At 38.2% G+C, this 923-nt stretch overlaps 1 protein-coding gene across 2 annotated transcripts in view; it reads right to left on the bottom strand.

Annotated features, from left to right (window-relative positions):
* Window positions 1-255: 255 nt before the first annotated feature.
* The window catches only part of LOC106869520 (uncharacterized), a 34,214-nt gene continuing 33,546 nt past the window's right edge, over window positions 256-923 (bottom strand). For both annotated transcript variants that reach the window (XM_014915290.3, XM_014915289.3), the window contains one exon: window positions 256-923. This exon is cut by the window's right edge and continues 266 nt beyond it. The gene's annotated coding sequence lies outside the window, so the exon portion shown is untranslated.

Here is a 923-nt window from a genome sequence, read left to right as displayed (position 1 = left end):
CACACACATATATATATATATATATATACGACAGGCTTCTTTCAGTTTTCGACACTGGCCTAAGGTGCCATGCAGTGGGACTGAACCCGGAACGACACAGCCACAAATAAATATTTCTCCCTTATAAGTGAGAAATATGGTATCTGACGGGGAAGATAAATATTAAACTGATGTCAATCGGGGACATTGCAGGGGTATTCTCCGAAGATATAAGAAAGGAACATTTTATCTTCCATACATTCAGAACATACATTCTTTTTTCTTTGTAAATATCTTTCTTTTACTTTTTATCTTTTACTCGTTTCACTCATTAGACAGCGACCAAGCTGGGGCACCACCTTCAAGAATTGTTAGTCGAATGAATCGAAGCCAGTACTTATTATTTTTAATCCTGGTATTTATTCTATCTGATCTCCTTTTGCCGAATTGCTAAGTTACAGGGACGTCAACAAACCAACAGTACAAGCATAGAAGCAAAGGCACACACACACACAGAGGTATGTCGTGGCACTCCGTCGGTTACGACGACGAGGGTTCCAGTTGATCCGATCAACGGAACAGCCTACTCGTGAAATTAACAAGTAAGTGGCTGAGAACTCCACAGACACGTGTACATATTTCTCAGAGAGATTCAGCGCGACACAAAGTGTGAGAAAGCCCATTGAAACACAGATACAAGCATTTAGAAGTATAGCAAGGAATATTTTTCAACGAGTGCCGATAGACTTTTCTTGTCAGCAGGTAGCTTTTTCTTATTCTTCTATTACAGAAAACAATATGGGAATCCACTTCACATTAATAACTATAAACCTGAGCTATCACCTTCTTTAGTTCCATTCGTGTTTCTTTCCGGAAGGAACCAACAAATGTCATTTATGTTTTGTCTTTATTTATTAGTCTTTGTTTTGTTTTGTTCATAAGAA

The sequence above is a fragment of the Octopus bimaculoides genome, chromosome 8 (assembly GCF_046866305.1).
Source record: "Octopus bimaculoides isolate indiv1 chromosome 8, ASM4686630v1, whole genome shotgun sequence".
NCBI lineage: Eukaryota > Metazoa > Mollusca > Cephalopoda > Octopoda > Octopodidae > Octopus > Octopus bimaculoides.
Note: the sequence above shows the minus strand (reverse complement) of the source record. Positions and strands in the feature narration are given on the sequence as shown.